The sequence below is a fragment of the Mesoplodon mirus genome, assembly GCF_964341445.2.
Source record: "Mesoplodon mirus genome assembly, chromosome: 4".
NCBI classification, from domain to species: Eukaryota; Metazoa; Chordata; class Mammalia; order Artiodactyla; family Ziphiidae; genus Mesoplodon; species Mesoplodon mirus.
The window spans coordinates 11927372-11942183 of NC_138979.1; the positions used below are offsets into that span (position 1 = coordinate 11927372).

At 42.4% G+C, this 14812-nt stretch overlaps 1 protein-coding gene across 1 annotated transcript in view; it reads right to left on the bottom strand.

Annotated features, from left to right (window-relative positions):
* KIAA1217 overlaps nt 1–14812 on the bottom strand; it is a gene marked incomplete at its 3' end in the record, with an annotated part of 500156 nt that overhangs the window by 415799 nt on the left and 69545 nt on the right. The gene's annotated exons all lie outside the window — the stretch shown is intronic.

Genomic DNA, 14812 nt, shown 5'->3' on the forward strand with positions numbered 1-14812 from the left:
CCCACAGATATATACTCTTTAGTTTGAAAAACAAAACCAGAAACAGCGAACATCTCAAAACCTCCCTTTAAAGCCACTATTTGGGGTGACGGTGAAGACACTACTGCTCATCAGAGGAGTTTTACCCTATTAATCTAGCAATCCCATTGACAAAGCATCAACTAGGTATTAATCTCAATTATCCTAGCTATTGGCTCAGACTTCATATCCAGCTTCTATATTACAAACTGGCATTAAACATCCTCTAAAAGTAAGTTCCATGTGATCTTTCTTTCCATGTCAATGTCGTTGTGCAAGAATTTACTTTGTGGGGCAGATGTTTCCATAAGCCCAGCTGAGTGACGGCATGAATGATTCAAGGAGGTAAAGACAGGAATACAGAAGAAGGTGTGTAAGGTGCACATGGAGCTATGGCCTATCTGTGTGGTGGGGACAAAGAAAGCTTCTGTGGACTTAAGAAAAAAAATGTTTTTATTATCTGGAAGCATGCTCTACATAAGAGATCCACAAACTATGGCCCAGGGGCTGAATCAGGCCCACTGCCAGTATTTGTAAATAAAGTTTTATTGGAACAGCCAGGCCCATTTGTTCACATACTGTTTTGGCTGCTTTCATGCTACAGTGGCAAAGCTCGGTAGTTATGAGAGACTCTATGGTCCACACAACCTAAAAGATTACTGTCTAGTTTAAGAGATTACTGCAAGCTTTACAGAAAAAGCTTGCAGACCCATCTTCAATATGACAGAGGGTCACTACTATGAATACTTAGGCATTTTTTTCCCTGAGTTGTATCGTCAGAGGTATCATTATAATTGTATTTAAGGAATGTCCCTAAACGTTCTCCCACTCCCCCTAGAGTAGACGTGGCAGGAGGGCTTCTTGGGGTTACAAGGAGGGGGTGAAACCCCAAGCTCCCAGGGGACAAAATGGATCAGACCATATAAGGGTGGTGTAGGATGACACACTTGGAGGCAGAATCCGGACACCATCAAGGAGGGAAGCCAAAGAAGCAGGGCTGAGAGTGAGAAGCACATAAAGCCATAGGTGGAGGGAAAAACAATGAACATTAATCACAAGTCAGGATGTGGAGTGGGAACTGGCTGCAGCAAGCTGCCAGGACTAAGACCTTGAGGAAAAAAAATAAGGATGCTGGACGCCTTCTTTCGGTGGCCTGGTGGAAGGGTGACTCTGTTGTCCCAATTTGGACTTTCTTAGCTTTAAAATTGAAGGTTCTGCCATCCGGGGACCTCCTCAACCCCAAGGAATCTGGACAGTTGTCTGCCCTAATCTGGGGCTGGGCAGAAAGCTGGGAAATCAACCTGAAAAGAAAACCCTCAAGTACGGTAGCTGGGCCTTTCCAGCACTTAGTCCCTCTGTCCTTAGGGGGCTTGTATAAGAAGCAGGGAGCCGCTGCAGTGCTACAGGGGCCAATGGAGCCACTGGAGAAGAACAGGGCATCTGTTTCCAGTGAGCAAGTGATTTCACTGTGACAACGCGCACCACGTGAACAGGAAGAGAATAACCTCAGAACAACCCGTGAGCAAGTGTGAGATCATCCATCCTACTGGACAGTTGTTGGCCTTTTCACCCTGAAGCCAGCTTGCATTTTTTCCAGAATAGCTGACTTGCATGATTTGATTACTGCCTGTCACTTTGAAATCTCTGCTTCAGTTTTCCCAAACTCTCCAGCCACCCCAAATCTTGCTCAGGTTTTAAGTTTAATTCCTTCTCCTTAAATAAGGAACGCTGATCCAACTTTCTAGGCCCTGTGAGCGTAGCTGTGTTTTCACTCATCCATCTGTCAGAAAGTCAGCCTATTAACAAACATTTCTAGAGCTGCTACTATGTGCCAGGCACTGTGCTGAGCTTGGGGTGAAGGATTGAATCAGAAAGGTAGGGTCTCTGACCTCATGGAGAGGAAGGGGAAACCCAGAAACAGAGAAACAGGATAATTTCAGACTGTGATATGCTTTGGGAGAAACACATGCTGTAGCGTAACTGTGGGGTGGGGTGAAGATTCTGCCCTAGGTAGGCGGCCAGAGACAACCTTTCTGAGAAGGTGACCCGTCAGCTGAATGCCGCAAGCTAAGAAGGATTGCGTTGTCCCGTGAACTATAAGATCTGTAAGTTCAAAGACAGAGGTCAGAAGGAACTTGGCGTGTCCCCAAAAGTAGAAAGGACACTGGTGCGGCATAGTGGGCAAGTGGGGGATGGTTAGAGACAGGCAGAGACCAGCTGGCATGTGGTCTTATAGGACGGATGAGGAGGTATGGACTTTTCCCAAGGGCAGTCCAAAACTAGGGGAAGGATTTAAGCACCGGAATGTCCATGATCTGATTTAGGTTTTCAAAAGGATTTCCCTAGCCGTGCCATGGTGGATGGATTGGAGGGAGGTAAGAGTGAAAATGAGGAGATAGCTAAGAGATGGTGTTGGCTGGGATAAAATGGTACCATTGATGCTCAAGGGGAGAGAATGGCTTTGAGATGTAGTTTGGAATATAGCAACTCTGCCCCCCAGAAATGGTCACCTGACATCATCCCACTTGGTTGTTCAGGCGTTAATTTTTCATTTCCACCCACTTGAGGGAAACTCCAGTGAGCAGGGACCTCATCTTCTTTCATCGCCATGGCATCTCCAGCACCCAACACATGCCTCCCACAGAGAAGGCATGCATGGCATTTGGTCAGCTGTGTGTCAGGTGTGTCGTGAGTGAAAAGCCACAACAGAGCAGGATGGGTCTCGAAACAACAGAGGGAGAAGATATCGCTCCGCAAAAGGCATCTTTGCTTCTGGAGTTTGAGCATTTGGGTAGATAAACAGAGCAGCTCACAGCGTCTTTCCCAGCTCCTCCTAGAGTGCTTCCTTTGGGGAAGAGCCTGCACCGCCGGAAAGGATGCTTTTCTCAGATGCCCTTGCAGCCAGGGTTCTGCAGGCTTCTGTGCTCTCACAGACGTGGATTTGGTCCTGATGTAGGTCGGGAGGAGCAGTGGTCCAGGAAGCATCTGTTTTGCAGGTGCGATTAGGAGGCCAATATGGCGACAGGTGGGGCCAGCTTCCTGGGCTGTGACCAGAGCAGTCACACAGGGCCCACGTCTAGAGGGGCCCACGCTTGGTTTAATGCTTTTTGTTGCTGTCTCGGTTCTTAATTAACTCTGAATGAGGGGCCTGAATTTTCATTTGGCGCTGGGCCATATAAATTACGTCGCCGGTCCTGCCAATGGTTCTGGGGTCAGCCTCTTCCATTCTGGAGGGAGCCAGGGCCATGTGTTCCCAGAGCTGCAGGTGTGGCACCAGCCTCCAGTGCTCTGGATGTTGCCTCAGGGGCCATGATCCAGGAGTCACAAGCTGGGACGGTGGCTCCCTGGTCCTCATCTTCCTGGTCATGACAGAGGGAGGCTGGGTCTGCTGGAGGGGGTTATTTCAGGAGCCATTTTTTGAGGCCCAGCCTAGATCCTGATCCCCTGGCTCTCCAACAATTTTTGTTTAAAATAGAGCGGATTCCATTATCTTCAACCATAGGAATCCCTCATTAAGGACACACCGGGAGGAAAAGCCTGGCTTCTGAAAGACCTTTCTCAGTGTTTTACCATAAGACTTTGTACTGGAGAGATGTTAGAATTTAGTGGTCATGTTGAGATTCCCTGCTCTGGACGTGGTGTTTCTGAGGCAGAGAACCTGGGCTGCTGTTTGGCAGGGATGGACAAGGGCACATGAGTTACACCCTTTCATTGTGAAGATGCATTCTTTTCCTGACTGGTAGACTGTTGACTCCCACTGGTGGACCTAGAAGCATACCTGTCTATAGTCTTACTGGGATGCCGTTGTGACAGGCAGAATGTGAACAAGCTTTCCGTCCAGGTGTTTCGGTGACCTGTGGCTGCCACAACAAGATACCACAAACTCGGTGCCTCAATACAAGAGGACTTTATTCTCTCACGGTTCTGGAGGCCAGAAGCCCCGGATCAAGGTGAGGCTGAATCAATTCCTTCTGGGGGCTCTGAGGGAGGATCTGTTCTATGCCTCGCTGCTAGCTTCCAGCGGTTGCTGGCAAGCCTTGGCATTCCTTGGCATTCTTCATTCTAACCTCTGCCTCCTGGGTCTGTACATGTCTTTCCCCTCTCTAATCTTTGTGTTCTCATGTCTTCTTATAAGGATACTAGTCATTGGATTCAGGTCCAATCCTAATCCACTATGACCTCATTGTCACTTAATAACCTCGGCAAAGACCCTATTTCCAAGCAAGGTCACATTCTGAGGTTCTGGGAGGATGTGTATTTTGTGGGGACACTATTCAACCCACCCCACCAAGGTACAGATTGCAGCCTATGGAACAAAGTAAGGCTATCTGGCCTACAGAGAAGTCAAACATCTTGGCCTCATGGCTATTTGTTCCCGGCCAGCTGAACCAAACGGCTACAGACACATGAGGTTAGAAGGACTTACAGGTAAGCATACTGGTGTGGAAGGAAGAGAAAGACACTGCAGTTTGTTTTACCTTCAGACACATCTTAACACTCATAGTATGCGTATAGGTACCTACCACTCTGTATACATAGTAACGCCTGGCTTTCTTCCAATGCATTTGTGGTCAGAAAATCTTAAAGTTACAGGGAAATGCCCATAATTGACCCCAAATAAACCCTCAAAACTACCAACCCCCTCATCTAAATTTTTTCCTCCGTGAATGCACCCCTCTGATTTTGTTCTGCCCAGGGGAAATCTCCATAGGACCATCAGCAAAGGACAAGTGTTTGTGCAGAGCAGAAAAATGTCAGACACAGTCACTGAAACTAATACCACTTCACTCATGTACAGTGTGATGACTTTTTGCATTTCCAAAACAAAAAACAATTTAAGCTATTTTAGATGCTTTTTTTTCTAGTTCAGTGGGATCTAATTCTTTAAAGTTGAAGAAGCAAGTATTTTCCCCCAAAATGAATACCTAAAATGACACTACAAAATATAGCCTTAGGATGGAGATTTTTTTTTTTTATGGACATAGAAGAGATGATTGCATTACTGAACTAGACAAAAAGCCATTCCATCAGCGCTCCTTTACTGTTTTTCACTGTACAAATCTTTCCATGAAGAGAATTACATTTATCAGGCAGCACTGAGCCTATTCATTCCCTCCTATTCCACTAATTAAACTATAATACAATCACTTGGGTTACCCATAACCAGTCTTTGGAAGATTAATATAGGATGCTATTCTTTTGCTCATATTTGGCCTCTGCAGGGTAATGAGGCAGCAATAAAATTTATGCTCCCATAACATGTACGAATTGTATTTTGCACCAAATAGCTAACATCAAAAATAACTACTGGTATAACAAACCACATAACACAATCATTCTTGGCATACATTAATGTGTCACTAAAATGTCAATACAATGCCCATCGTAGCTATTAAAGTCTGAATATTTAAGTTAATAGAATGCATAAAGAAACAAGTATTAAAAGTATGCCATGTCTGAAGAACATAATTTGAAAATAGGTTTTGGTGAATAGCTGTCAAATTACCTGACTTTTAATATGCACTTTGAGGAAACTAAAACTTGCATTGTTCTAACCTATTTATCCCCTGATAATTTAAAATTCAAATTTACAATGCAGAAACATTACTGGCGTAATAGGCACTTAAAACGTGTGCCATTTTGCCATTTGGTAACATTTAACATTTATTAATGAATTATTTCCCACAACACTTTTCAACAAAGGTTTATAATGTATTTGCTTTAGGTGGAGCCACAGGAAGACAGGAAAAAAGCTATTGGTCAGGACTTTGCATATATATGCCCCAATCTACATGTATTTTTCTTCTCCAACCGCATAATTACATACTTTCATTTCACTGTTAAAGGGATGCCAACCTGAAATTTGTACGTTTTTATTGCCCAATCATGGCAATCACTAATAGTGAATACAAACTCTTTTGGAAAATGAATCTTCATGTTTTTACGCTTTTTTAAAAATCTTTTGCTCCCTGAGGCCCATGAATAAAATCACAGATCATCCTACTTTACATATGGAGAGAGGAGAGCTCTGAACATCTGTGCTGATACTTCCCTTTTTTACAATGGATACAAACATACAACTAGTCCATCTTCATATGAAGACAGAGATTAATTGATTTACCAATATTGAGAAGGAAAATTATGAACTACAATTCTCTCGTACAAACTCAACTCTGTAAGACTGTCTCAAAGTCTGGTTTTCAACCACAGTTATACCAGAGCCATTCTGCACTTGACGGGTATGTAAAAAAAATGATGAATGAAAAAACAAAACATATGAATTGTCAGCTGCAATCAAATGGAATTTTTATTTCAATAACCCCCAATTCCAAACTGTTCTCAAACCAAATCCTCTACTGCTCTAAACCCTCTATCATAGCTTCATCTTTTATCATTTTCTTTTTATTCTGTTTCTTTTTATATTTATTTCTGGATCCAGCATTCCACTCATCCTTTAACTGCTAAGCTTTCTTTCTCTCCTTTTCAACATTCTTCACTTCTCCCTGAATGTCCATCTGGATTTCTGTTCATTTCAGATCCCCTTTAGCTTACTTTCCACTCCATCACCCAATTTCCATCTATTCGCCTTTTGGCTGGTTTTCTCCGGCACACAGAGAATTATTGACAGAAAGTGGGAAGCATCCAGAGACCATAAAGCTGTGGATCATTGTAAATACTGCCCAGTAATATACCCAGTGAACTCTACTCTCAGTGTTAAAACTCCCAGTGTTTTTTAACTCCCAGTGTTAAAAAAAAAAAAAAAAGACCACAATTCAACTGAAAAGTTAATGAACTCAACTAGCTACATAAAGCAAGGTAATTATCACAATGAAAAATTAAAAAGGCCACTGGGAAGGTAGACAAAAGAGTTAGTATGTTTCTTTCCATTTGTGACATTAAATAAATTAAACATCCATAGTGGCATTTTGTTTGGTTTTTTTTGTTTGTTTTATTCATAGTGTTGATCCCACTTCTCTGATCTTTAAGGAAAAGAGTGATGAATAAAGTAAAATGCAAGCTATAGCCAGTTTTGGGAGCCCTTTGCTTTTTCAACCCCCCCGCCCCCATCATCATTATTAGATGTTACCAAGATTTCTATCTACTTTTTAATCCAGGGGACATACTTAGATCTTGGCAAGTCTGAGTTGACTTATCCAGGAAAATTCAGTGACATGGCAATAACTGCTTTTTTAAAAAAATAAAATTTTTTTTAAATTTATTTACTTCTGGCTGCATTGGGTCTTTGTTGCTGCGCACAGGCTTTCTCTAGTTGCGGCGAGCGGGGGCTACTCTTCGCTGTGGTGCGCGGGCTTCTCACTGCGGTGGCTTCTCTTGTTGCAGAGCACAGGCTCTAGGCACACGGGCTTCAGTAGTTGTGGCTCATGGGCTCAGTAGTTGTGACTCACGGGCTCTAGAGCTCAGGCTTCAGTAGTTGTGGCACGTAGGCTTCAGTAGTTGTGGCTCGCAGGCTCTAGAGCGCAGGCTCAGTAGTTGTGGCGCACATGCTTAGTTGCTCTGCAGCAATGTGGGATCTTCCCAGACCAGGGCTCGAACCCATGTCCCCTGAATTGGCAGGCGAATTCTTAACCACTGCGCCACCAGGGAAGCCTACAGTAACTGCTTTTTGGAAGTTCAGGTATATTATGTCTATTGCATTCTCCTTATACATTAATTTTATCATTCCATGAAAAAGCAATCGAGTTAGTAAAAAACATGATTTCTAACTCCAGGTTTTTCTAACCTTTAGTTGGCTTAAAGGTTTCTTTTCTCTTAATATTTGTTCAACTGTTTCACAACAGATTTAAGCTAGGCTTTCAGGGCAGTAAATTCTAAGATGTATTTTGCTAACACCTTTTAAAACTTAAAGTGCCACATTTTTTGGACTCCCTCTAGCTCTTATTTATTATCCAGCCTATGATGTCTTTTTAAGCTCAAGAGCCCTTCAGTCATTGAATTCTAGTTAATAACATGATTATCAGGTGGCTTTATCTGATTTTTGCCACCTAAATAATTTTGGCTCTGAGGTAATCCTAGCATTTCTGTCCCTGCCAATCAAGGTTAGTATTTTTCTGAAGATGTGTGGTTTCCTTCTGTTGTAAACAATCCCTATGGTTACACGGTTGCTCACAACTAGTGGATAAAGTAAAATAGTCTGCCTTAGGGTAAGAGGTCAAATGTGACATCTGGAGGCTTCCAGAACCTTCCTGGCTGCTAATTTCCACAGCATCTTTCTCTACCCCCTCTTCCCTGCCTTGACGTAAGATGCCTGCTGGGTGCTCTGAACCCTCTCCTAGGTGCACCCCCCAGACCTGCTTTTGTGTGAGCAACTCCATTGAGTCACCAACCATGTCGCAGAGTAATGTGATCAAACCATGAATTTCTCATTTATTTTTCTTCTCTTCCACTTTATCAGTTCCACAACTAACAGGAAGTAACGTATCAACGATATCACAGCCAGCACCTTGCCAGAACTATTCTGCCCCTTTGCAACACTAAGCAATATTCTTCATCCCTTCTGTGAGCGCAAGGGCCTTTTATCAGGAGAAAAATTCTGATTGCTAGGAGATTTGGTGTACCAAGACATTCCAAGATATACCATATATATTTATATGGGTTATGAAATAGCTGATGGGGACTTTGCAAGAGGATTTGGTTCTATCCTTTGCATTTAGGCAGAAAAATATGTGAACTGAGCAGAGCAGATTGTGATGTATTCTGTTGTTCATCTGGCATAGACTCTTGATAACAGAAAGGCAGACAAGCTGAGATATTCAATGAGAACCTTTTTCCTGGCTTATCATTCAGCTAAAGGTAAGTGAGTTTCCCCATCCCTATGACTGAAGCGTAAACACACAGGGGTTTTATTCTGTCATATAAAAGAAGCCAGCTCATAGGCATTTCAGGGCTTGAATGGGAGAGACACATACTCAGGGACCCAGTTCTCTTTTATCTTTATAACCTAGTATCCAAGAGCTGGCTTTCAGACTCCAAGTCACCTCCTGGAACAAAATGGCTGCTGGAGTGCCATCTGCTAAATCTACATTCTAGGAAGGAGAAAGGGAGGAAGATGTTTGTGCACCCTCTTTTAATTAATTAATTAATTTTTACTTTTTAATTTATTGAATTATAGTTGGCCTACAACATTACATTAGTTTCAGGTGTTCAACATAGTAAATCAACATTTTTTATAGATTACACACCATACAAAGTTATTGTAAAATATTGACTATATTCCCTGTGCTGTACATTGTATCCCTGTGACTTATGTATTTTATAACTGGTGGTTTGTACAAAACAATTTCCTTCAGCTATTTTGCCCCTCCCCCATTGCTCTTCCTTTTGGTAACCACTAGTTTGTTCTCTATATCTGTGAGTCTGTTTCTGTCTTTGTTATATTTATTATATATATTTTTTGCTTTTTAGATTCCACATGTAAGTGAAAACATACAGTATTTGTCCTCCTTTGTCTGACTTATTTCCATGTTGTCACAAATTCTTGCCCCCTCTTTTTGAAGATGTTTTCCTTAAGTCCTGTATAACAGACCACTTCAGTCTCATTGGTTGGACTATAGTTACACCCAGCAATTCCACTTCAGGGTATTTTTCCAAAGAAAACAAAAACACTAATTTGAAAATGTATATGCGGGCTTCCCTGATGGAGCAGTGGTTAAGAATCCGCCTGCCAATGTAGGGGACATGTATTCGAGCCCTGGCTGGGGAAGATCCAACGTGCCGTGGAGAAACTAAGCCTGTGCGCCACAACTACTGAGTTTGCGCTCTAGAGCCCAAGAGCCACAACTACTGAGCCTGTGTGCCACAACTACTGAAGCCCATGTGTCTAGAGCCTGTGCTCGCAACAAAGGAAGCCACCGCAACGAGAAGCCCACGCACTGCAACAAAGAGTAGCCCCTGCTCGCCGCAACTAGAGAAAACCTGTGTGCAGCAACAAGACCCAACACAGCCAAAAATAAATAAATAAATAAATAAATATATTTTTTTTTTTAAAAAAGAAAATATATATGCATCCCTATGTTCATTGCAGCATTATTTGCAATAACCAAAATATGGAAACTCATTGATAGATGAATGGATAAAGAAGATGTGATATATATATATGTATAAAATTATATATATATATATATATATATATATATATATAAATAAAATGGAACATTACTCAGCCATAAAAAGAATGAGCTCTTGCCTTACAGCATCATGGATGGACCTGGGGGGTATTATGCTAAGTGAAATAAGTCAGACAGAAAAAGACAAACATCATAAGATTTCATTTATATGTTGAATCTAAAAAACAAATGCACAAACAAAACTAAAGAGAAACAGAATCGTAGATACAGAGGACAAACAGCTGGTTGCCAGAGGAGAGGTTTGGGGGGTGGTGAGTGAAATAGATGAGGGAAATTAAGAGGTACAACCTTCCAGTCACAAAATAAATGAGTCATGGCGATAAAATGTACAGCGCGGGGAATACAGTCAATAATAGTATAATATCTTTGTACGGTAACAGATGGTAACTAGACTTATCATGGTGAACCTTTTGAAATGTATAGAAATATCAAATCACTATGTTGTGCACCAGGAACTAACACAGTGTTGTAGGTCAATTATACATCAAAAAACACACCCATAGAAAAAGAGATCAGATTTGTGGTTACCAGAGGCGGGGGGAGGGGGAATTGGATGAAGGTGGTCAAAAGGTACAAACTTCCAGTTATAAGATAAACAATTATTAGGGCTGTAATGTATAATATGATTAATATAATTAACACCACTGTATGTGATAAATGAAAGTCGTTAAGAGAGGAAATCCTAAGAGTTCTCATCACAAGAAAAAAATGTGTTTTCTTTTTCTTTTCTTTTGTATTGATATGAGATGCTGGATGTTCACTAAACGTATTGTGACCATCATCTCATGATGTACGTAAATCAAATCATTATGTTGTACGCCTTAAACTTATACAGTGCTGTATGTCAATTATATCTCCAATAAAACTGGAAGGGAAAAAGGCACAGTATGACGGATTTGCAAGTGAAAAATACTAGGCTAAACACTATGCAACTGTCATTTTTATAGGCAGAATGACCTAACGGTGGCAATTTCATACGGCTCAATCTAATATTTACATTGGGATATTTGGGTCACTGAATTGTTTCAGAAAAGCTTGATGACTCTAGCCCTTCAATTTAACTGAAAAGCAGCTCCCAGGCATAGGAATACTATTATGTAACCAAAACATGAATCAATGAAAACTGCAAACGTTTTCAAATCACATTCAAATCCTGGATTTAAGCATCCTCCAGTGTAGCCATCTCCATAAGAATTGATGCCCTGGGCGGTTGCCATTAACTATTACTTAAATACTTAAAACTAGTTTTAATGAAACTTTTTTTTTTTTTTACAGCATTTAAACTTGTTAGGGGATTTTATGAATAATCTATAAACATATTACAAAGCTCCATTAACACCCATTAGAGAAAAAAACCATGGAACTCGTGCCAATCCTGTGTGCCCTCTGCTAGCATCTCCTCCTGAGATGTCCTATCAGCTGGGTTCATGCAGGAGTGTCTGCTATTAACAGGTTGCCGCTTTCTCCAAGCTGTGACTATATTTTGACCTTGACTGTTATTGTGGTTTGAGTGAGCAAATGGCAGTTTGTTGTTTTAGTTCTTTTGGACAATAGTAACATGTGGAACATTTTTTTTTTTTAAGAAAAAGAAAAAAAATCATAAAACCTTAAAAAATGCTTGTTAGCAGAGCTAAAATTTCCAGCAAAATGGCCAGGAAGTTCCTATTACTGAACACCCCCTCTAGGTCCCCTGGATATATTCTTTGCATGTGTTTTCTTAGAGCAGTTAATAACAGGCTTGCAAAGCTAATTTTTTTTTCCTAGCCCATTTTACAAGAAACATGTCAACAAACAATTTCCCTAAAACTGATACTAAAAGGAAGAAAATGGAGAAGCAAACTAACTGGGATAATTTAGATTATTTATAATACAAATTGCACTCTACTAGAAATATATCCTCTAATGTAAAAATTGACATCCTTTTAAAACTGTTTGGAAAGAGAAGAGTTAATAATATTTCTTGCCTTTAAGGCAACTCTCTAAACTGGGCCAGGACACAAACTAAATGACAGTCTTGCTAAAAGCAATATTCACTTTATGTATTAAGTGCTAGCCTTATATAAGAGTGAAAATGCATCCTAGTTACGGTAAAAGCTGAGGATCGGTAGATAGACTTGAGAAAGTGTATGTTATAATCTGGCAACTTTTAGTTATGTTTATTTTGTTGTCATTCTTTTTTTGATAATTTGGGGGCCCAAAGTATGGAATCTACAGTATTTGGGGGAGGATAAATCTCCAAATTACTACTGCTGCTTCCCTGACTCAGTACCAGGAGTTACAGAGAGTTCTCTCTGGGGACCTTTAGAACGTACACCCACAAGGCTGTCATCTGCAGAGACACCTTTTATTCTCTGTCCCTGAAACAGACGTGCACCCTGGTGTCCTCAGAAGTTACTGGCCAAGTACACTAACAACTTGGGCTCATTACCAACATAACTCTCCTAACAGCAGTCTCATACCCTTGTTTCCTGGTGGAGTGATAAAAAAACCCTCAAAGATCTGAAGACCACTGCAATAAGACCCACAGATCTTGCAGGGTGATTGCTAAGAGTGAGGACCAGAGAGAAAAGAAGGCCAAATAAAGAAATGGATTGTCCTAATGACACATTAATAGTTACCATCACCCTCCTACCAGGTAGGATATTATTGGCCAGCAAACAAAACACAAGTAAATAAAATTAAGTCTTCCTTTTCAGAAAGGTGAAGCTTGGCTGTGTTGCAGGTGGGAATAACCTCCCCAGTGGCAGAACTAGGAAACTTGACCTCTGCGGTGGATAATATCGATAAAAGCCTTCCTCGTATGAGCTGGGAAATGATTTGCCGACACAAGAGTAGGATTCATGAGCGGGATCAGAGAGGGAGCCTTGAAGCTTTTCTTGCTGTTGTTTTTTCAACCATGGGTGGACTTAAGTGGGTGTACTCTGGTCTTGAACCCCTGCCAAGACGGACAATGGCAAATTCAACCAGAAGTGTTTTCTCTCTCTCTGTCTCACAGCCACACACACACACACACATTCTCTCTCTCTCACTCAGACAGATGAGAACTACAAACTGCTCTCATTAGACAGTCAAATAGTCTGGAGTCTGAACAAAGAACGACACTATGGAGCCCAAGTTAAACCTACTTCCCATCTCCCCGCAGAGCTCAGAGAATTTCCCCTGGTTCCAGAGCTGCCAGAGAGTGACTGGCATGGATCTTGCTCCACTTGAGTGTCTGAGCCCTTAACTTGGGCCTCTGGTCTCTGAGGACATAGCTGGGCAAAACCCTCCCAGGCCAGAAGCCACCCCTGCAGAGCTCAGCTGAGCAGTCCTGGCTCCCTCCCTACTGGGTTTTTGCAAACCTCAGTTCCACATTCAGACGTCTCCTTTCTCTAGGCTGTGTAGCCTAAAACCACTCTCTATCCTCTCCCCTCACTCTAAGTTAGGCAAAAGAGTTCCATCCCGTCGGCACTTGGGCGAGTTCTCAGCCCCTACACTGAGACAGGTCTCTACAACCTCTCCTCCGGTCCCACCCTGCCCAGGGCCCCCTCAGCTTCGCTGTCTCCATAGAATTCACGTGTCTTAGGGATGGCTACTCCTCTTCCTTTGCCTCAGAAAGCCAGAGTTTACCAGGTCCACACCCACACACTCACAGGTCACTGCGTTATTGTCTGGAGCTATCCGGCCTTTCCTCTGCGTCACCCTATGCCAAAGGCCGCTGGCAGCTTGTGGGAAGGCAAGAGGAAGGGAGGGGAGGACGCCCTGGACTATGGAGACCGCGGCTTCCAGTTCCAGGCAGTTTCCCTGGAAGAGAATGCAGGTGCCTCCCACGCTGCTGTGGCCCTGGCCTCACACAATCCCCGCCCCCCAGGCCCAAGAGAAGGGGACCACTTGCGGAGAAAATGATCTGCATAAACAACAATTTCACTCCAGCTTTCCCTGCAGATGGTCCTGATTTGGAAAAGGCATGCAGACAGTCTTTGAAATCTGACTTCTATTTTTTAGGCCACTTGGAATTCTTCTTTGTAAGCCTCACCGTCCTCAGGACAATTTACTAACCTGACATCACTAGCTTCCTCTGAAACCTAGTTCTCTTTTCTTAATGTCTTATTATTTTTAAAAAATCGCCAGACCCAGGGCTTCCCTGGTGGCGCAGTGGTTGAGAGTCCGCCTGCCGATTCAGGGGACACGGGTTCGTGCCCAAGTCCGGGAAGATCCCACATGCCGCGGAGCGGCTGGGCCCGTGAGCCATGGCCGCTGAGCCTGCGCGTCCGGAGCCTGTGCTCCGCAGCGGGAGAGGCCACAGCAGTGAGAGGCCCGCGTACTGCAAAAAAAAAAAAAAAAAAAAAAAAAAAATCGCCAGACCCTAATTTCTGATTGTTTTCCCTTCTCACTTCCAAATACAATGAGTCATCAAATCCTATAATGTCTTTTTTCCTCTCCATTCGTACTGTCACCATTCTAACCCAGAATCTCATTACCCCATACTCTATCATATGGTCATCTCTGTGTTTTAGGTTTCCCCAATCGCCCCTGCCCATGACTACCAAATTAATACCATTTGACACATTCTCCTCTTTTCTTCGCATGCACCGATGCATTCAGTGGCGCGCCATTACCTGTATGCAATGCACTGTGCTGTGCATTACTAAACTCATTTATTTCCTTCC